This window comes from Lonchura striata, chromosome 3, assembly GCF_046129695.1.
Source record: "Lonchura striata isolate bLonStr1 chromosome 3, bLonStr1.mat, whole genome shotgun sequence".
Lineage (NCBI taxonomy): Eukaryota > Metazoa > Chordata > Aves > Passeriformes > Estrildidae > Lonchura > Lonchura striata.
In genome coordinates this window covers 107,517,926-107,539,868 of record NC_134605.1, presented here as the reverse complement: position 1 = coordinate 107,539,868, position 21,943 = coordinate 107,517,926, and positions in this window count along the sequence as shown.

The window sequence follows — 21,943 nt, the reverse complement described above, 5'->3', positions numbered from 1 at the left end:
ACTGATCTGACCTCATGCACACACATTCCAAGTGCCGCAATTTATGTGAAATGGTCAAATTCTCTGTACAACATGAAACTCTCTTTGCCTTTCATCAATATCTGCCTGACATGGCAGGTGGCATGGCTTGTGAAGGTGAAGAATCTCTGTAACCACAGTGGTAGCTGCACACACCAGTTTCAATGAGAAAGGGGCTTTAAAATCACACTTTGGTATCACAAAAGGAGTGATCCAATTTGTCATACCATCTGCTAAGTCCCTTGTTACCAAATTTCAGCTGGGGAAAAAAATCTTGCAATGGGTTTATGTATAAATAGAAGATGTCAGTTTGGAAGCTTGTCAAACCAGCAGTTTTGAAGAAACTATTTGTAGAAGAAGGATGTCAGCTTCCAATTTTATTTTTGTTCTCTTGAAGATGTATCTTAAAATTGACATGATTTTTTATTCTTTGCAATTAAAGAGCAATCAGATTCCTTTTATGATAGCGTGTTTATTCCTCCTTAGTAGAAGTTTTGTAGTAATTGACCTATTTCCTATATAATTTTCACAGCTGAAGCAAGATAACCCTATATAAAATAGTTTTGAATTGACTTATTTTCATATTTCTTATACAGATAAACAGAGACAGTCATATATAAAATTAAACCCTACTATTAGTATTCTTCATCGTTCTAGTGTTCATTTACTCATATAAATCCCACTGGTAATAAGGCAATTACACCACAGATGGTAGAGTTCAAACAAATTAGATTCTTCTCTCTCCTCACAAATAGCTTCACTGCACAAACTTCTCCAGAACACGTATGTGCCGAGCTCACATCTTGCCACTAAATTGCTTGCATAACATCACCAAAATGCTCTCTTTTATCTGCATTTCCTCTTATCATCTGTGCCTCTTCACTGGCTCCTTCCCTTGCCTTAACTGGCCTCTCACAGCCAGATACCCTTCCCTCGTTGATGCCCTCAAAATGCAAGCCAAAGACAAACATCAGCTGCTCAGTTACTCCCAGAATGCTTTTCCCATGTTTTGCATATCTTCTTTCCAATCTCCCTTCCACTCTCCCACCTCCCCACATGTGCAAATGCCTGTGCTTCCATACCGTCCATCCTTCAGAACACAGACCATGTTTCCTTCCATGTCCATAGAATGGGTTTCTACAAGGAGACTTCAACTCTGCTTGCATCAGGGGTTCTATTGTGCTGGACAGAAATAATTAATATCTTCGTGAACAGAGCAAATCCCTCCCTCTGCAGGTTTTTCATAGATAGGTTTATCCTTACTACAGCAATCAGACCAACATGACTGCTGTGTAAATAAGAGGAGTCTTGCTTTGCCATGAAGGAGAGCTGAGATAAATACAGAACAAGCGTGATAAAGCTTCAGGAGCTGGATAGCCACCACCATCAAACCAAATTCCAGACAAAAAGCCAGAGAGGTCCCAACATGAGACTCCTCTGCTGGAATTGCCTCAGAACACACTGATGCAACAAGAAGAACAGAATCATTCTCTCTAACTCTCTACATCTCTGGGTTGAGTAACCTCAGGTTCTGGATCACTTCCATCCAATTTCAGCCACATCAGATTCCCAGTCCTCTGTGGGATGCGAGTGGTCCAAGGTGAATGTGCCTTTGTGCCCATAGTGTTTGTGATTTAAATGCATAGGACACGTATCCTCAGAGTAAAAGGGGCACCTCTAGCTATATTTATGAAGCTCAGAGGAAGACTGAATGACACCAGAACTGTGTATTTCAGCTGAATCAGAGAAGAGCGGATAGAAGACAGCTCAGGCATCACAGAGTGAAATAATGAAATTCTGAAACCAATATTTGACTGCGATCTTAATGAAATCTTAAATATTTAGCATATCCTTATGAATAATTTAAGACATAGTGGTCAAAGAAAATCTTCCCTGCAAATATCAGGTTTCATATTACAGAAAACGTAAGATATTTATCACACTAAAAGAATTCACCTAAGAGAATTTTTAATTCACTACACTTTACAAACTGTTTTCTACTTTTCAGGTGATTGGATTGGTGCTTCCTGCATTTTGTGAATTTTCTCCACTATTTTAAATTTAAATTTAATTCTTCCCTTTTTGGAAGGAGTTTCTTTTCTTGACAGAAACATCTTTCAGAGCCTACTTCCAGAACCTTCTTGCTACTAAGGTTATTGAAATCACAAAAAATATAATCATCCTTCTTTCATTTATGCAGAAATCTTGTCATGGAAACCCAGAGAAGGTAAATATCTGCCCCCAAGGTTTGGATATGGAAACTAAGCTCTATCCACAGCCTGACTCAGAGTTTAACTTAAAGAAGTTGTAGTATCTACTGTCCCCCATCTGGAAGATATTTGCAGAGCTCTGTATTCTGTATACAAACAGATATGTAGGCAATCCTGTAGAGGACAAAAGGATGGAGGATTTGGGATGCTAACGTGCCCAAAGTGACCACAGAGAACTAATAAAGCTTGCCTGCTCTGGGGGTTGAAGAACTTTATTAAGGTAAAGTTTTACAAGAAACAAAAAAAAAGTTGTGAAGGAGATGGAAATAAATAAAAATGAAACCAGGAAGAAGGAGAAAAAAATAGAAGTGGATCATTTATTCACAAATACAAATTTTAAAGTGAAATTGCTGAATAGACCAACTACTGTGTCCTGGACACGTTTTTGCTGCTGTTTTTTTCCTATTTGCAGTGAATTTCTCTCTTAATTTCTTTAGGTGTTTGGGGCTTTTCTTTCTTTTTTTCTTTTTCCTTTTTTTTTTTTTTTATCTTACTTCTTGACCACTGGTTATAATTACTAGAAATTATTTCTAGATGATTTTTACACATTTAACTTTGGAGTAACAAAGCCTCATAGCAGCCAACAGTGAATATATTCCTTTGAGATGTACAGCCAAGTGTGTTAAAAATCGGAAGGAGACAGTTCCAGGTGTCTAATAATAACATCTAAATGATAAAATTTGATGCATACATTATATATTAGATAATATCTAAAATATTCTGTGCAAGCTTTTATTTGACTCAAATGAGGCATTAAATTTTAAGGTGGAGGGGAAAAGCTAGAACTGATGTAAAATGGGGTCATGGCATCTTGAGAAACTCCAGGGTTACAGAAGACTTCTGGGACCTTGTCATGGAGCAGGGAAAATTCACATGATGGCTTTGAAACTTTCCTTCTTTTGAAAATTAATGACAAATGGAAATACTGTAGGCAAAGCACTGATCTTTAAACATGGCAAGGTATTTTTTCTGTGAAATGATTTATCATGTGCTCTAAAAGTGAGAGGGACAACTAAGAATGACAGTGTCAGAGAAGGAAGGGCTGATGGTTGGCACCTTTGCTTAGAGCACACAGGGAGGCAGCAGCCAGTTAAAGCAAAAGATTTTAAACAGCCAAACCCCATTCAGAAGTGAGTGGAACAAAAAGCATCAAAGGCTGCTAAGGAAATATTTCAGCAGCATCCTTTCCAGTGCCAGGATTCTGCATCTGAGAAGGAGCATCACATTTGATAGAAGTTGATGCAAATTCAGTTTCCCTCATGCTGCCATACACCTGAGGCATGAAAAATCAGCATTCCAGATGGACAAAAACCAGCAAGAAACCAATAACACAACCACAAGCCTTCCTCAAACCACATAACTAGAAAATAAGGAATACTGTTACCAGTTGGAATGTATAAGTTTAGGAAGAAAATTAGCGCGAAAGTCAGAAAAAAACCACTGCAAATAGGTGCCAAAAAGAGCAAAAAGGATTGATACCACAATTCTGAAAATCACCTTTGCCAACACTGATTTTAGAGGACAGTAAAGGGAACTGTTAGATTTATTACTGCAAGTGAGTTAGATGGAAATAGAGACAGAAATAGAAATACTGGTGTTACAATATGCCTATTTGACATGTACATATATAAAGGAAAGGGTAATACTTAATTTGTGTTGTTTCTCAAATGCTGAAAATTTAAAAAAGTTATATTTGGGTTAAAAGAATGGCTTGCAGGGCTAAAAATACTCAAATGTTTTAGGAAGAAAAAAAACACTAAAAAAAGTAGGTAAGCAGTCAGATATGCAAGGATGCAGAGAAGTGAAAGATATTCAAAAAACTTATTCTATTCAGTATTTTGAAAGAAGCAGAACACTTATCACTTTAGCATGACAAAGAGTTATCCAGTCCATGAGTTACTCAGGAGTGCATTATACCATCACTATAAGAAGGAAAAAAAAAAAAAAAATTGGCTCAGAGCATTGTGCAGACCTGCTGTCTATTTTCAGTATACCTGGTACAGGCACAGTCTGGAATTACAGAGAGACTAAAACATACTAATTTTCAGAAAGTGAGCAGGGATAACTCAAATTTAAAAAAAAAAAAACCTTCTATAACCCCCAATAAATTAATGGAAAACATGACTGAGCATTCATTTATCTAAGAGAGAAGTAAGGAACATGGATATAAGTACTGCCTCTCAACAGTGTCTTTTGAAAAATAAATCACGCCACATAATCCTGATTCCATCGTTCAGAACACTACAAGCTCATCTGATAAAGGAGACAGTGGAGATATAATGTGCTTAGATTTCTACAACACATTTGACTGAGCACAGAACAATCTGATAAAAATATTAGAACATTACATCAATAATAAATTCCAGTTTAAACAGATTAGACAACCCAATCTCAAACAGTAGCCCTTAATGTGAAATCATTAAATTGAGAGATTAGCTGTCCTTTTTATGAGATTGGGATGGCACATTCATTGAGACAGTAAAAATACTTGCTAGTAAATTCAATAAGAATAGGCAAATTTGTAAATCTCCATTGCAGAGCAGGCAAAAACAGAGATCTTGATTACTATTTTTTAACATTTCCTTTTTTTTTTGAACTGTTGCAATGTATCTCCATGAGCAAGGGCTGCAATGCAGGTGCACAGACCAGGGTCTGTGGAGCTACAAATACATTTAGGAATTCTGGATGGGTGCTCATGGAGCAAAAAGGAAAGCTGAGAAGGAAAAGTTAATTGTTCATATGTCATTGGCAAAACTGAGACTAGAATGTTTCATTTTCACATTTTATAAAGAATAGTGAAATGAAGAGGAACATGTTGGTGGGAATTTGTGTACTGAGGATACATGCTTCCAAAATATGTGGGAAAGCTATCTTACAGAATATTAGAAGAAAAGCAGGAAGGAAAAGGAGATGTGAATATTCAGCAATGAGTGTTTAACCAGGGGCTGTGCTCTTAGCTGATGGTGGAATCCCAGACTCTGTCTCTCCAGATGAAGAAATATCTTCCTTCAAGGTTTGGTGCAGCAAAAGGTAAAATTAAGATAATATTTGAAGCTCAACAGAGGCAAAACAAAAATCAATGGCCTGCTAGAAACATTGAATCAGGTAAGGAAGAGATCTTGTTGCATAGATGTCATGGGTAGTTTGCTAATCATCGTGCTGGCAGATTTTAAGATACATCTTTATCAGGGCAGCCCTGAGCACAAACATGGGCTGGGTGGAAATGCATTGAAGCAGCCCTGAGAGGAAGGATTGGGGGTGCTGGCTGATGAGAGGCTCAGCAGGACCCATCAATGTGCACTTGCTGGAGCATCTCTCCTGTGGAGACAGCTGAGAGAGCTGGGCTTGTTCAGCCTGGAGGGTTGAAACCTTTAAGCCCCTTCCACTACCTAAAGGAGCTCCAGGAGAGCTGGTGGGACTTTTGACAAGGGCATGGAGGGACAGGACAAAAGGGAATGGCTTTAAAGTGAAAGAGAGCACATTGGATTAGATATTAGGAACAAATTCTGTACTGTGAGGGTGATAAGGGACTGTCACTGGTTGCCCAGAGAAATTGTGGATGCCCTGGAAGTGTTCAAGGCCAGGCTGGATGGGATCCTGAGCAACCTGATTTAGGCAGAGGGGTTGGAAGTAGATGATATGTAAGGTGCCTTCCAACCCAAGCTCTTCTATTATCCTGTGGTCTTAAAAATGATATATGTAGACTGAGAGGGGCAGAAGAAATCTCGCTTGCATCTATTTATATTCTGAACTGGCTAGAACAGAGCCAGTAATGTTCTGCAGCTGAAAAACTTCATATTTCCTCAGCATTGTTCCTTGGCTGTGTCTCACATTTTCGTACTTCCAGCAATAAAGGACAGCAAAAATGTGACTGAAGCAAATGTTGCTGAAGAGGGAGTGGAGGTTTTTTCCTGCACTCATTATAGCTGTGTTTTGGCACTAAGGAGAAAAGCTAAAAAGCTGTTGGTGCCCTCTTATCTTAACATTTCCATCCCAGCCGTAGGCAGCCTGCAATGAAATCACATTTTCTAGTGTGCCATAATGTTACAGCAAATGCTGCCATTCAGCTGGGAATTCCACTGCCCTCCAACCAACAGTCAGGAAATTCCCTATAGGATAATTGACAGTCTCCTGTGAATTACACAGCTATAAATAGCACACCATGGGTGCCTGGTGAAAGGAAGATAAAACACAAGTGCAAGTTCAGTATTTATGAAGTAATTTGCACCACAGAGAAGTATTTATCACTGTACTTGCAGTTTTTATATTTTCCCTTCCCCAATACATATAGAACAGGGAACAGCCAGCTATAAAGAACTGTGAAATATGATCTTTAAGAAGTTCGCTCTTTCTTTCATTTCTGTATTCTTTCTGTTCCTGGTCGTTTGCTAAAGCTCCTGCAGCACCATTCATATCTGATCAATTTTATCCTATCTCTTCCTCCAAACTGCTTTCCCATCAATAAACGTCCCCTATTCTACGGATCATCACAAAAGACAGAGGAGGACAGGTGTGCTTCCTATGTCTGTGGCTTCTGCTTTCGGGAGCATAGAGACACAGAACTCAAAATTACACTTCAGTAAAGAAATTAATCCCTCATTTTCCTTTCTCAACATCGAAGAGACAACTTGAAGGATCATATTGTTGATTAGAGAAGAAATACCTCCCCCTGAATGATACAGAAAAGATTGGTGAAAATTTAAATATTAAATGCAACCTTCAGGAAGGTTAAAGACAAACACCAGCAGACATGGCTGCTATTTCTGCATGGACATTGTGCTCTTATCTACGTATACAGTGCTTCAGAAGTGTATGAAACACAGATTATAACTCATAAAAATGAGCACTAACCCAAATACATCAGTGATTTTGTATTCCCATATACTCAGCAGAAGCACACAATGGCACTGGAAGGAATTTGAAAAGGTGCACTATTGAAAAATCCCTCCAAAATAAGAGTTTCCATCCTTGCTACATGAAAGTTGATCAAGTAATTATTTTGTAGTTCTGGTCATAGAAGCTTTTGAATCCATCAAAAAATAATTACTATTAAAAACCACTCATATTTTACTGACAACAGAAGCAGAAATGTAATCATTAAGAATGTTTCTTAAACAAATGCCATTCCCACTCTGACATGACAGCACTCAAGCTGCCCCTTGGGGAGAAATAAGAAAAAAGTTAGTTTAGACAGACAGGGGCCTTCATGTTTACTTGTGGTCAATCATCCTAGTTTTCTGAAAGCATGATATGACATAATCACAGAAAATAAAAAATAAGTAAAAAGAGGATGCAATATTTTGTTTCCATCCTACTCCACTGCTGAGGGGAACAACCACACCACATTATCTTCAAAGCCATAAAAAGAATCTCACATTTTAATTATTATTTTGGCTCAGCATTGACCATGAGATTATATCTGATTATCTTTGAGAAGAGTGAAATCTGTACCTGATTTGGTATGTCATTGCACATTGCTTGCTTTTGTGATGTGGTTTCCTACAAAACTTAGCCAGTAATGGGCAAGAAAAATAAAATAATAAATAAAGGGAAGAGAGGGAAAAGGCAAATAAGAGCTAACAGTAAAAAAAAAGAAAGAACACAAGTTTCACATTGCAAGCAAGGATTGTGATCTTTCTCAGGCTTGGGAGATGTGATAGAAAACAGATCATTCTTCCTCATTCTGTCCAGTGAGAATGTCTCCCAGAATAACACAAGCCTCAGGCTACCATAGACCATTCTGGTATCTCAGGAAATAAAGGGCCTTTCCATTTATATTTCATTCACCTCATCTCAATGTCACATTAAGTCCTCTAGGAGAAAAAAAGAAAAAAAAATATATTCTTATTATTTTGTTTACTTGTTTGAGTTGATCAGCTTTTGTTCATTCACTTCTGATCATGGTCACCAGCATGATCCCAGCATTGCTCCCAGGTGGTAGCAGCAGTCATTTCTGCTGAGGTGCATTAAGTATCCCCATGCATGGGGCTAAACAATGACAAACCTCCCTGCTCAGAATTGTCTTTAATGAGAAGAATAATAAATTACTGAGACTCAGTTGATGTACGGGGTTTTATTAAACTAATCTGACTCAACTATTTATCTGAGTCATTCAGAGAAATCTTCTAATTCATAATTTGTAAGTGAAAGTTACAATTTACCTCTTTTCCACTTATTGCTTTATCTTATCCACTTAATTGGAGGTTGATTTCATGTCAGGGCAAAGAATGTTTTCATCTTCTGTGCTTACATAGACTCTTTCACAAATGCATTTCTGATCTCATTCACAGATTTAATTAGCTCAGTGTCTACTTATCCAGACACTTCTATAGTCTTTGTTATCCTAAAAAGTGTGAACATACAAAAGGAATGAAAAAAGAAAGATTCAGCTTAGTCAGACTGCATGAATGAAATCTGTGATATGAAGTTATAAAGTGATTCACATTTTCATTATTATCAGTCATAACCAGTCAGATTTCCTGACAGAAACTCATCAGTTTTCAGAGTATTTTCAACATTCATTCTGAACACTCACTCCAAGAAGTCTGGCCCAGAGAAAAGATTTTCATCATGGTGAATATCAGTCAAATACTATTTCTGTTCCTTCAACTCTTTCTCAAAATTTTAGCTCTGCTATTTAGCTTTTTCTTCCTCTTTAGTGCACTGAGCATCACAGACTTTAATTTAGTCTAAGATTCCAGAGAGGAAAACAGTTCTTATTCTTTGACTTCATCACAATCTTCCACATACATTTAAGGATATGATTAAGCCAAGTCCTCCTTTCCTGACCTAGTCCTCTACAAGATTTTAGTTTTTTATTAATAACATAAAACTGCAGTAAGTAGGAGCTGGTTTTGAATGAAGGAATCTTACACAAATGAAGAGTCTTTTACTTGCAGCCAGACAGGTTTTTCTATACATTAAAAACACTAAAGCCCAGACAAAACACTACAGGCATGCAAAGGAAAAAGAGAGAGCTATGAATAAAAGAGAATTTAAAGGAAGTCACACCACATGCAAATAACCAAATCTGTAACTGATGCTCTGAAGAGAGAGAAGCTTTCTAAAACAGTTTCAAAAGAAGAAAAGAGGCCAAGCATCGACTATTTTTACATAGTGTCAATTTGCAGCTCATCATCAGGACAGTGCAAGGGAGGATTATGCAACTCCTTCAGGATGGTTATCCTGTGAGGAATGTAATTAGAAGGGCTCCGCTCTCAAAGCATGTCAGTCTTGAGAGGTTTTCTCAAACGAAGATAGCTACTACCCATCCCAAAAACAGGTCAGGGTCATGGAAAAGGAAAGATTAACACGGCAGTCAGAGAAAAGGCACCCCACCATCACAATAGGGTCCACAGAGGGGCAAAACCCTACAGTGCAGAGTGGTCCTGCCATCACTTTGGTGGCAGCAGCGGGATCAAAAGAGTAGGAACGGATATTAACAACTGGGAAAAGACCAGAGATATGTGTTACATGGAGCAGGGTTTCCCCTCTAAAGAGGGAGGGCTTTGTGCACCTTTGTAGACCTGCATATCCTATAGCTGTGGATTGTGAAACAAAGCTAAGGCTGTGTTTGCTTTCACACGCTAATTGTTTCAGTAGCAGTGTTCTTGGACAAGTTATGCAGCAAATAACTACACTGAAACCAGATGGCAGGCTGGCCTTGCAGAACCAGAAGCAAAAATGAATTTGTGTGCACAAGCTTCCTCCAGCATTCAGGTACCAAAGTGCTCAAGTTATTCTTCTCAAAAGATTCCAAGGACTAATGCCAGAGTAGGTGCAGATCCTGTGGTGCATCTTTCTTCCCAAATGCTAGACTGAGATCACAAGGCACTCAGCTCAGCTGCAGGTGTGTGAGAATTTCTTTAATTTTTCAACCACTGAATATAAACCAAAACTTTTTAAAAAATTATTTTCTCACTCCTATTATTCAAATGTGGATAAATTTTCAAGCTGAAAGGCTTAAGGCCATTATTGTGTTTTGTGGACCATTGCTTTTGATCAGAGAAATAAAAGATGTAACCTAAGTGAGCCATTTGCTCCTGTAAAGAGACACAGCATGGGAACAATAGCTGCTCCTATTCATTCATGAAGGTGCTCAGTAGATGGATTTAATGAGCATGTACAGCAGCTCTGTCTTCACAATAGATGGTTCTGTTAGTGTTCCATAAACCATGCAGAATTCCAGCAACATGCTCCAGCAAAAGACCTCTATGAGCCCATCCTATTTTAATGGATTGATAATAAAAGTCATTCTCTTTGGAAGAGAGAAATCAGAAGGCATCTGATCATCTGTGCACCGATTTGCATATGCTGCTGTAATGCTAATTTCTCAGCTGTGCTTTGGAGTGAGGCAGCTCCTCAAAGAACAGGAACAGAAGTATGGCCATTGTCACTGTACCGTGTTGTTTGGCTCAGAGAAGAGACTCCAGGACTTGTTTTCATCAGTGAAACCAAGCAGGCTGACTAGTCTCCTTTCCTCTTCACTTCCCAGTGTGCATAAACAAAATCTCTTGTCTCACACACTCTGTGTGGGGCTACTCAAGCTATTCAGAGACAGATGCTGCAGGGAAAGCAGACAGCACCATCAGGCTCCCCTCTAGGAGCATCCCACCTTCCCTGCACTGGGAAATCGTGAGCTGTTGGGCACTACAGAAAAACAGAGTTATGGGCTAATGCTCCTTTTCTCACCTAAGTACCAGCCCAGACACTAAAATTAATCACAAAGGCTCTTATCTGTGCTGGCCTGACCCTGGCTAGGTCCATTCTCACACCACCTGGAATTGTTAAACCTGTGTGCATCAGGGTGTTAGGATGTTCTGCTTCAGGAGATTCAGACAGTGCTATCCAGAGTCCCTTTCTGACTCTGCTGGCAGTGGGCAGAAGAAATCACAACTCTCCTACTGACAACTGCTACCAGCAGGTTCAGTGTGTCCCAAAGAGCAGCATCACAAACAAGGCCTTTACCACACAGTGGTCTCAGACCAAAGATAACACCCAAAACTCCCTGGGGGTCTGCAAACCTCTGAAGTTGGTAAATTCCAGGGGGTTTTGCAGGACTAAGAAATAATCAGCTATTTTAAAAACAAAACAGGGAAGGCCCTGGGTTATTTGCTAACTTAAAATAGAAAAGAAACACCTACACCCACAGCCTGTTTTAGATCCACAGCAATGAACTAATGAAGATGCTGAAACACAGAGTCCCCCTCAGAATTTAATTTTAGCATCTTAGCCAGTCTTATCTCAAAAAGAAAGACTCTAAGAACAGAAAATCAAACACCACCCACTCCCTTTACTACATATGTGTCAGAACTCCCACTGATCTCTCTTCCACTTGGCTCCAAGCTTCTCTATTTCCTGAGTATAGGGGAGGGATTTTCCCATTACCACCTGCATATTACATTCTAAAGATGTGGAAAGTCTCTAAACAAGGGGCAGCACTTGTAAGCCTTAAGTGAGATATAGAGGACCTCAACTGAGCACCTTCAGCTCATCTCTGTGCAGGGACAGGATGTGGCATCTGGGTCCCCTCTTCGATTCAAGTGCTTTGCACATAGATTTGTATTGTTTTTTTTCAACTATTCCTCCTAAATATGTGTTGTATTCCCAGAGGGAACTAAGGGAGGGATGAAGGAAGGATTTGAAAGGTTCCAAAATATCTTTATCCATTTGATGCAGATGCCTGGATCTGACAGCACTGATGAGTAGAAGGTCTGGGTTGTTCTTGCTCCTCTGAATACATATGACATCATAAATGCCTGACTTCATTGTAGAGGCCATGGGGAGTCACCTAAAAAAACATCATCTAACACCTGCCCCAAGACAATTTCTGCCTAACAAAACACAACATGGCACACACAAGAAAAAGCCCAGTGGAGGGTGCCTGAGGGAACAAACCTCATGAGGCAGATGCTGGTCTCAATGAGCTGGTGGAAATCCCTCAGACATGGACAGTGCTGAGGGTTGGATGAGGATTGCAGCTGCTCTGGAACAGCTTTAGTGCTGAAACAAAATATGTTCCAATGCAACCAAGCCTGCTCTTCTTGCATTCATCCAGAGAGTAATTTAATCCTTCCTTGCTGCTCAGCTGAAGGGGATTCTTCTGCCTCTTCATATAGAGGGGTTTGAGGGTAACACAAATAAATCTACCTATGCATGGATATATAGGAAGATGAATACGTAAGATGCACATTCATTATGTATTAAAAGTTTCAGAAGTATTCCAGGCTTCTTTCCTCCTAGCATGAAAAAATTATGTATTAATAATGAAATAGGGTATATCTTAGCTGTACTCCCCCATAAACACAATTCTTTGGCTGTAGCTTGAAATTTTAAATATTAAAGTGAAAGGCTTGGGAACTATTTTTTCAGCTGAAACCAATTGCCTTAATTTTACCTCTCTTTTGGCTGGGAAACTGTCAGTCTCTGGTTTTGCTTCTTGGAATACAACTTTCTCTTCATACCTGCAAAATGAGGCTGTAGTAACATAAGCACAGCAACAGTAGGCAAGACCAAACTGCCTCTAGAACAATCCAGTGTTTCTCATAATGCTCAATAACAGATGCCTAGTGAACATGTGAAACAGAATAGGCATATTAGTTAATCCTGCTACAATCTGATTAATTTATGGAATTTCTGAGGTGGTAACAGCACTCCAAGTAACATATTTAAGATTTTTTTAGTGGCTTTTTCTCCTTGCTGGATTTTTCTCCTCACCCAATAATTTTTTGACCCATGTAAGGCCATTTTTTGGCATCCCAATTAACCTCCAACAGAGTCTCATTGTTTTTTTAGGCATTAGGTAAAAAAACACTGTTACATTATTAAGGTTTTCTTAACTGTTCTGAAATAATTAATAATAATCTGAAATAAAAATAATTTGTTTTTTCTTCTTCAATTCAGCTTTTTCACAGCATTCATTATTGCAGGTTCCTCCATCATATTTTCCTTTCAGCCATTTCTTCTTCATATATTTTCACTCTTTTTCATTCTCCTTGAATAACATTTTTTTGTTTGTTTGTTTCCTGGCATCTTCATGCCCCATCTTTCTACTATTTTCAGGTCTAAACAGCTCCTTTTTAGGATGGGCTCATTGATATTCTGGATGTGCGCAAGGCATAGATTTATACAGTGACATAATGATCTGTTCTGATTCTTTCTTCATTACTTTTCTAAGGCATCCTAACATTTTATTTGCTTTTTTGACTGCTGCCAAGAATTAGGATGAGGTTTCCAGAGAACTGTAAATATCCAACTGCAAAGTTGTGGCAAACTATTTTTGCATGTACTGTCCCTGATCTAGTTTTGTTGAATTTTAGCTCTGCTGATATTAGTAGGACAATTTCAGAGATATACTGGTATAAAAAACAGGCCTCTGAAGAAACTCTACAAAGGCATTTGGAATGAAGAGTGTCATGTGAATGTGCTGCATTTAAACTAGGTGAAGGCAATTTAAAGAAACAAAATTTTGCTCTGGCTCTGGAAGCTGGTCCTGAAAGCACCCACATATGCAAGAAGACAGTTCTTGCTACTGCAGGCTCCAATCCTTCCTTGCCCAAACTTCTCACCTAAGCATGAAGGAGTTTTACTACAAAAGTGAGAAGAGATGAAAGGGGATCCATGCCTGCCAAGTTAAAGACAGATGAAAAGAAAGTACTTAGTGCAAGGAACTTCTGATATAAGTAATATAGAAAGAAACAGAAAGATGGGAACAGGAACAACAGCAACTCAAAAAATCAATGCCACAATGTGTGCAGTTCTGGGCACCACAGTACAAAACAGATATTGAGCCACTAGAGAGTGTCCAAAAGAGGGCCATGAAGATGGTGAAGGACCTTGAAGGGAAGCTGTGTGAGGAGCAGCTGAGGTCACTTGTTCTGCTGAGCCTGGAAAAGAGGAGATTGTGGGGAGACCTCATTGCAGCATCCTGGTGAGAAGCAGAGGGGCAGGCACTGATCTCCACTCTGTGGTGACCTGTCGCCCTGATTCTTAAGATTTTCTAAAGCCTTCTGAGTTTACATTCTGTTAGAAAACTTTCCCACACATTTTGCATTCCTTCGTGGGGGTGGAGGAAGTTGATGTACTGGTGGTTTGTTCAATGTCTTTGGAGAGGTGGCCCATTCACTCTCCAATCCACTGTCACCTTTGGAAAAGTATAAAAGTTGGAGTCAGGAAATAAACCTTCTTCTTTTTTACCTTGCCATTGCAGTGGCTCCTGTTGTGCTTTCTCATGTCCTATAGCGACAGTGACCAGTGATGAGATTCAAAAGAATGGATTGATGTTGTGTCAGGGCAGGTTTATGTTGGCTGTGAGGAAAAGGTTCTGCCGCTAGAGGATGGCTGGACACTGGAACAGGTTCCCCAGGAAAGTGATCACCAGCCTGACGGAGTTCAAGAAGTGTTTGGATTTTAGGTGCAGGATGTGACTCCTGGGAATGGTCCTGTGTAGGGCCAGGAGTTGGACTCAAGGATCCTTATGGGTCCCTTCCAACTCAGCATATTCTGTGATTTTGTGTTCTGTCAGGAGAAATGGCTGGAGTTCTGCAAGGAGAACAAAACCTGAGCAGAAAGATGGCAATGGAGAGAAGATGGAATACAAAAATACAAAGAAAGTCTGAGAGACTGGAGTCAAGATAGACTGACATGAAAGCCAGCATGAGAAAAGGTTCAGGATTTCACAGCTGCAGGGGAAAAGAGTGTTGGGAGCTAAGAACAGGATAACACAATAGTCTGTACTGCCATGGAGCAAAGAAAGGGTTGCATCATTAACCCTTAAAGCAGTGGGGCAACTGAAGCTTAGAGGGACAAGGAATGTGTGTCCCCAAGGCAGTTTAACCTCAAAGGGAGGTAAGTGACATCTCATCTGATACCACAGCCTCAATAAACAGAGACAAGAAGCTGCAGTGCTGGAGGGATTTATTGTTATTCCCCTTTGTTTCCTCATCCCTGGCAGAGATGCAGAGCGTGTTCACTGTTCCTTATCCTGCCTTCCTGGAGAGTGGGAGGAAAAGGATTATTCTGCAGTGCTGGGCAGCAGCAGTGGTCCCTGCGGCAGGAGGAAACCATGCTTCACATCCCAGCAAATTTCAAATTTCCTTCTAGTCCAGTTCTGCCTATTTTTCCCCACAACAGGGTTAGATAAAGCTTTTAAAAAGCAGCAGTTCATCAGATGAACAGATTTGGAGGATGGAAAGGTATCCACACTAATTTTCTGAATGCCTTCATGTCACAGCACTGTGTGGTGTAAATCCAGAAGCTGCAAGAAAAAAAAACTTGTCCACTGGCAGTGCAGACTTCCTCAAGGTCTAAGAAGAAAGGGGGCTGCTATTGCCCTGTTAGTAGCAGAGTGCTATTCTTTACTGCTCTGGGGTGGTTTTAGCAACTCATGAATGGTGAGAGAGTTCTTCAGAATTTGAGCCCACTAGATGTGGTACTACAGAAAACCATCTACCACCTGCTTTCCAGCACAATCCAGCAGCTTCCTGGATTACCCATCAAATCAGTCATTTAGCAAATTTCATGTCATGCTGACCAGCTGCATCTGGCATCACAGCTATTTGGTAAAAAAGAAACTTTGCTGTTGCAGCTCAGTCAAAGACAGAACATCTGTCTCATCAAGCCAAGCAAACCAGACAATATCAACATGGTGCATTCTTCATCTTCAACATCACTGCAGCCTCTTCCTCTTGCTGTTACCTAAACAACATCTAAAACATCCATGTTATGTGGAAAAAGTTCATCAATTATTTACAAAGCAGGAGTAACAGCCCAATTTGTTTTTATCTCCCTCTTTTCAGAAGCTTTTCCTTGTGATAAAATAGAAAGGCACATGATCCTGGGGAAATAGTGAGCCAGTTTTAGCTTCCCTGCTCCTGTTCTGTTCCCCATGATTAGGAATCAATACTTTGGCTGTACTATACACAGACATCATGTAAAGACCAGGAAGAACAGGCCCACTGCAAGGCCACCTTGAATTCAGTTCACGACCTCTTTATTTCCTCTTCTGCCTTCATTAATTGATTTTTCTCTTTCTTCTAAACCTAGTCCCTTGTGAAAGAGCTTTTTTGTTCTCTCCCTCACCCAAGACTCCCAGCTTTGTTTGCATAATTTCTATGTTTTACTATAGGTAGTGTTAAAGAGCAGGGAGTGAACTTGTTACAATGATCACACAAATTCACTGTGATTTTTTAAAAATTCCATTAGCATAGAGTTTTTTGGAAACCATCTTGAATTTTGCAAGCTATTTGTTACCATAAGGCTTAGCTCTTCTCCAGACCTTTTTCTCCAAAGACCTGAAACTGCTCTACAAATGTCAGTAAATTAAGCAGCCTCCATGAAGAAAGTTTCATAATACTAATTTTAAAATGAGAAAACTAGAGCAATGAAAGTGTGGTTGCTCATTACCAGCTAATGGAGAAATTAAAAATAGAGATTTGGAGTCTCCCAAAACCTGTGTTTTAATAGATTGCATCTATCTCCAACATTACTTGTAATAGGAATATTTTACACCATATTTTTAAAATTATATCTCAGCTTCTTTCTTCAGTATGACAAAAACATCTTCCTTTTCCTCATAACAAACATCATGTAAGTGTAGTTGTCCCCACAAATAGAAGGAAGCCTCTCACATAACTAAAAGAAATACATCTTCAGCCTTTCTCTCCCCTCTTTTCCAAGGCCCTTGTCGTTACTGGACAAGCCAAAATCAGAACAATGCATTATTACAAATCACATCAGGGAAATTAGTGCATTAATATCCTCAGTTTATTAACAAATACTGCTTTCTGCCTGTGGAGCACAGGTGGAACATGTAACCTGCAGACACAGCCTCCATCATCACATTCAGACACCTAAAGCCTTTTATGTGTCTGGAATCAAATCCCACAGGTATCAGCTATCAATCCACCCTCTAAAGTGTGCTTGAGAGGAAGCAAGAGACTTGGGGGAGGAGAGCTGAACCCCAGGCTGAGCTACACAGCCTACAGCACCTCGTGGTCCAGTCCTTTCCTTCATTTCATGGCTGCAGTTCAGAGTTTTTTGGAACTCGCCACTGAAAAATACAGCTGTTCTAAATTTATGCTGCTCACACTCAGTTGTTGCCTCATACCCAGCATCTCTTAGAAGCATGGCCACAGAAAGGAGACCCCTGGGACTGAGGCTGCTGGCAGAACACAGAAGCTGTGTTCCAAATTAGAGCCATGTCCCTCTTAAGCTGCCAGGCAGGGACTGGTGTGCACCACATCCAATGCCTCGCTGAGGGTGGCCCCTCACCAGCGACTGACTTAAAAAAATAAACACAAAGAAACAGAATTTCACACTTTGGATCCATTACCCCTCGCCCTGTCGCTTCATGCCTTTATAAAGTCTCTCTCCATGTCTTGTGGTCTCCCATCAGGCACTGGAAGGTGCTCTAAGGTCTCCCTGGAACAATCTCTTCTCCAGGCTGTGCAATCCCAATTCTCTGAGCTTTTCTGTATAGGACGGGTGCCCCATCATCCTTTTGTGCATGCTGCTACTGCACAGTGCTGGCTCCAAAGGCATTCATTTCATTCCATCACTTGTGGACACTTCCTCCCACAGCAGTTACTCCAGGATTTCTTCATATTCAAATGAGAGAAATAAGCATATTTAGGAGGGAATATATCTCATTAGCTTTTGCTGATGTCTAAAATAGCTCAAATGAAATGCAGACTAAAAGAACCCATCTTTCTCCATTGATTAAAGAGGAAGCCTGAGGGGTTAGATCAGATATAAATGTCAGCATTATAGGCAGCAAGATAGGTGAGTTGAATCCTGAATTAACTTTCCAGTTAGATATGATGGGCAAAGATAGAAGAAATGAGAAAATGGAGACACTAATGAAGATATATAGATAAACATTGCCTGACCAGAAGCAGACCTCAAATCCATCCCCTTGCAGTCCACCTCCTTGGCTCTTTCCCTGCAACTTCAAATTAATTCTTTACAGCATAAGAGTGCATTATAAAATTCAGCACATAATTTCATGCACAAAGATAAAATATATATATACTTAATTTATGCTTTAAATTAAGCCTGTTTTTTGACCCAGTGAGTTTCTGTTCCTGGAGGTCAGCAAATGTGGTGTTTTGAAATCTGATAATCAGGGAGGAACATAGGCAAATAAGCATATCCTGGCCTTAGTTTGGTGAATAAGCTTCTCTCAATTTTCACATTCTTGCTACCCCTGGGGCCATTAATGTATTTTTTCCTTTCAAGAAATAATTCAAGAATTAAAATTTTACTAGCAACCTGTGTTATTGGTTGGATTAGCTGAGTAAGTGTAGCAGTCTGAGGTGACACAGGATTCACTGACTCACTCCCATCCAAGAACATGAAGAGTGATTGTGCCATTAAATAAATAATGCTTGGCTTTTCCTCAGGTGATATTACCACTGAGGTCATTGAATATTGATAGTCATTAAGATAGAATATTATATAATTTTCTATATAGTATATATTATTACTCTATATAATTATATATTAATACAATGTCTTGGCATATTTTAAAAAATACTGCATACAAATTCAGTACATTGCATGTACCCCATACATGCAGTGAGGAGCTGGTAAGTTTGGCCAAAAACTGTCTTATGCTAGTGTGTTTGGCAGAATGGAACTAGAAAATCATTGTTTCCAAACCCACATTAGGTGTACTTGTAAAATAAACAATGTTGGGGACATCCTCTGGTCCTATCTGATATGCCCTGTCCTCATCCATAGAGCTACATTTTGTTAACATGCAAAACATCCCCCAGCTGGTCTTTCTGAAAAGAGCCCAAGTCTCAGGAATTGTCTGGGAATTGCCTAAAATAATTCTGATTTATTCAGTGAAGACACTGGCAGGGGCTGCTGTGACCACTTCAAGCCCCAGTTGAGCTGTGGAGCCTCTGCCCTTGCCCTGGCACTGCTCAAAATATCAGGACAGGCAAAATCCACTTGTTTAACTCTTATGCCTCTGTACACTTCAATTAGATACTTAGATTGCTCTAATTGGGGTTTTCCCCCCAGATCTTCCCCAAGAAGCAAGAAAAGGATGCTAACCCATCAGGTCACACTGAGATGAATGGGCTGCCTTGCACCTGTAACTGCTGTGGGTGTTGGGCTGCTCAGAGCTTGACAAACCTTTCTGCCAGTGGTGAAACAGCACCTAGAGATTCTGCATGCAGAGAGGAAATACAGGCTGTGTGACTCATGATGAAGTAATTAGTTATGCTCTTCTCTTTTTTTCCCCCCCAAAGAATCAAATTGGTGATTTGGGGTTATGTTTTGGGGGTTTTTAATCTAGCTTGTCTTTCAAGTAACTTTAATATTGTTTAGCATATGAAGATAGCGATTGATTCAGCTGTCAGACTCAAGCCCCAAAGAAGTTCACTATTTTTTTACATTTAAATCCAGTTTTTGTCCCTTGATTGTACTTAATCATTTGATTTTACCTACTGAAGTAATTATGTCTTTGGGTTTTTTTTAATACTGTTTTTCCAAAGTGAGTATTGTCATTGCCTGTTGCAATAACTGCCCCTGTAGCTGCTTGTCACAGCTGACTGGGCACCCGTCAGGTCAGTCGCAAATTCACAACATATTCTCCCCCTCCAACATACATGTGCAAAGATGATTTTGCAGAGGGAATTCAAAATTAGACCATTATCTCACACTGCAGGTTGACAGGTGTGCTTTCCAAGATGCTACAGTCCCAAAGGGGGTTTAATCACGACTCTGCTCTGTACCATGAAATACAATTATTTTATAGCTAAACAATTTCAGAAATGCTTAAGTTAGTCTGAAGCAGTGACTGTGCTGGGCTTCTATCTGAGGCAGGAGGATTTTAAATTGATGTGCTTGCAGGCACTACTACAGGTAGATGATTTGTGTGGAATGGCTTTTGCATTCCTCTTTCTGTAAATGCTGAATGCTGTGATTAGGTCTCAGCTGCTCCCAAAAAAGGCAAGTCCTTTCCCTCTTTTCCTGCCCACCAGGAGCCAAGCTCAATAAGGTGGCCAGCAGAAACCCCCAGTTGGGCTTAGCCCTGGTGGTGTCCCTCCACAAAGTTCTCTGGAGGGGATCTCCCCATCCCTCCTCTGCTCTCAGGGCCCTGAGCCCCAGCACACAAACCCCCAGAGAGGAGGGGATGCACTCAGGACTCTGACATCTGGCAGGAGCCAGCAGCTGATGAAATAGGACACGAGTAATGAGGTTTGGAGGTGTGGAGAGTGCAAAGCTGCTTCCCCTGGTGACCACCTCCCTTCGTGACCCAGCTCTGCAGGAGAACAGGACTGCAGAGTTATTGAGTGAGCAGCTCATTGAAGGAGCAAGGGTGAGCAGGTCATTGCCACTAAACCCCTTAATGAACTGGGTCCTTTTCTTCTTCATAACTTATGTAGACTGATTTTCATATTTTGTTATTCCGTGAGTGCCTGTGACAACATTTTTCACCCTCAGGGACCACTTGAAAATTGGCTGATGCAACTGCTGTTTCAAACCTTCATTCTAAGTAAATGCTGGTTGGTTCCTTATCCCATCACAGAATAGCTTTGCTGCTCAGTGGAAGAACTCATAATCCTCACAGGAATTTTCTAGGTGGCTGCACAAAGTTTTCTGATAATGGTAACCATGCAAGAGCAACTCTTTGAAGTATATGCTGCCTTCCCTTTCGCAAAAGTGTTAGACTGGAAGCAACCTTATACAAAAGGTCTTTGCCAAATTCTGACATGGTTCCTTGCAGTCTCTTCTCCTTCCTGCAGCATTTGAAATCCTTCATTTTTTGTACTAAAGAAGGAGGAAGCTACTTGGGCTATGAGAAAAATCCTGCAGAATGATGTACATATCCATGCATTATCCAGTTTTTCTGGAAAATAACTTAAAGGAAATTACCTCCTCCTATGAAATATGAGTTGTTTCTCTGCCTGAAGAGTGTCAATGCCTGAAAAATTTGAGAAGAGATTTTAATGGCATGCAGAGTGCCAAGAAGAATTTAAACAGTATGAGGCAATGCATTTTTTGGTGTTCTTTCTACATCTGTTGGTGTTCTTTTGCTCTTTGTGTTTGTTTTTCTGTAGGATTTCCAAATCATGTTGCTGTTCCTGTATTTTTGTATCTATATAAATACATAAATCTGAGTATCTGTCAGACTCCCTGGAGCTTGTATTACAAACAAATTATAAACAAAGAACCTAATATCTCCATAACTAACACATTCCACCTAACTGTTCTCTGTTAGGGAGCCAAACAAAGCTGTGGCATAGATTTGTAAAAAAATACCTTTGGGATTTCTCATGTCCTAGATCATGACAGCCCCTTTCAGAGGGATTTATCTGTAAGTATGCACTTTACTTCATTGATTTCTTTAATTTCTTTCACCATAAGACGCATAAAACTTCCCATCTACACACCCACATCTCTGTATACTTTATTTCTGTCTGCAGACCAATACTCTTATTTCTACCTGCCCCAAATAGCTGTGCCTTAACTATTTGCTACTTCATTCTTCATCAGAAAATTCTCTGGGTAAGAGAAGGGAGTTTCTGTGTGTTTGTTTCCAGCATGTTATAACACAACACAATGAAAGGGGAATACCAAATGTGATTCCTTTGCAATACAGCAGTGTGAAAAATAACCAGTGTTTGGCTGAATTCCATTTT